Source organism: Elephantulus edwardii, unplaced genomic scaffold, assembly GCF_000299155.1.
Source record: "Elephantulus edwardii isolate Elephantulus edwardi_28Jun2011 unplaced genomic scaffold, EleEdw1.0 scaffold00029, whole genome shotgun sequence".
NCBI classification, from domain to species: domain Eukaryota; kingdom Metazoa; phylum Chordata; class Mammalia; order Macroscelidea; family Macroscelididae; genus Elephantulus; species Elephantulus edwardii.
In genome coordinates, this window is record NW_006399779.1 from 11,097,481 (window position 1) to 11,099,070 (window position 1,590).

The window sequence follows — 1,590 nt, forward strand, 5'->3', positions numbered from 1 at the left end:
ACAAACTGGGAGGAGGGTAGAGAGAATAGTGCAACAATGAATGAATGGAAACCCAAAATCTCTGTAAATGTTTATGAAAATTAATAAAATATAGGAAAAAAAAAGAAACCCAATGAAGGAGCCCTATGAGTCAGAATCCACTTAGTGCCAAGGTGTTTAACATATTCTGGTAGTGTGATCCAAAGGGAATCGTGCTGCTAACTCAAAGGGGGTTCGAAGTTTATGGGAGAACTCTGTAGTGGTTCAAATCCTCTAGTGACTACGAAGTAGAAAGATGGCGATATTTCCTCACCCACTTTATTTATAGCTTCTGAAAATCAGCTATGGGTTGCTTCCAACTTGGTAACAGTGCGTTTGAGTTTTGAGTAGCATGCATTCAGGCTTCATCTGATGATATGTATGTCAAGGGTCTTTTAATGTTCTTGTTATGTGCCACTAAGTTGGAATGGACTCAGAGCTAACCTTACAGTAGTTTTCAGAGACTAAATTTCACTGGAGGAGATTTTCCATCTTTCTTCCACAGAGCAGCTGATGGATTTAAATCACCTTACTTTGGGTCAACAGCATAATTCTTTACCAACTAGGCCACGAGTGCTGTCTTAAGGTTATAATGTTATTGTGTGCTGTCAAATAGGAACTGACTCATAACTGACCCTCCAGTTTTCAGAGGCAGCAAATTGCATGGAGGCGATTGCCTATTTTTCTCTTCTAGAGTAGTTAGTAATTTTGAACTATGTGCCTGTGGGTTGGCAGTGTAACTCCTTACCACTAAATCACCAGAGCTCCCTAAGTTTTTAACAGTTGAGAATTCCTGGTCAGAAAATTGAATATAGGGGATATACTTTGCTAAGTTGTTGTTAGGTGCTGTCGAGTATGACTCAGCCATCCTATCAATGAGACCGATCAGAACCTTGTCCTATCCTGTGCCATCCTCACCATCTCTGATATACTTGAGTCCACTGTTGTAGTCACTGTGTCAGTCCATCTGATTGAAGGTCTTCTCTTTCACCATCCCTTCAACTTTCCAAGCATGACATCTTCTCCAAGTAATAGCCTCTCCTAGCAGTATGCCCAAAGTATGTGATATGAAGCTTTATAATTTTTGCCTCCAAGGAGAACTCTGGCTGTACTTCCTCCAAGGCATATTTGTCTGCTCTTTTGGCAGTCCATGGCATATTCAGTATTCTTCTCCAATATCATAGCTCAAAGGCATGAATCTTCTTTCATCCTTATTCACAGCCTAACTTTCAGATGCACAGCAAGTGATTATAAAAACCATGGCCTGAATCACGCAGGCACACCTTAGTCCTCCTAGTGACATCATTGATTTTCAATATTTTTGAGAAGTCCCTGAATGCAGATTTTCCCAGTGCAATGCATCTCTTGACCTCTTGATTGTTGGTACCAAGAGTCTGGATCCAAATAAGATGAAGTCGATTGCCATCGAGTCAAGCACGACTCATGGCGACTCTTTGAACAAAAGACCTAATGCCTTTCTATAAGTTTCTCCATGTTCCCACACCTCACTCCATACACAAAAACCAACTCAAGGTGGATCATGGACCTAGGACTAAAACCAAGGACTATAAA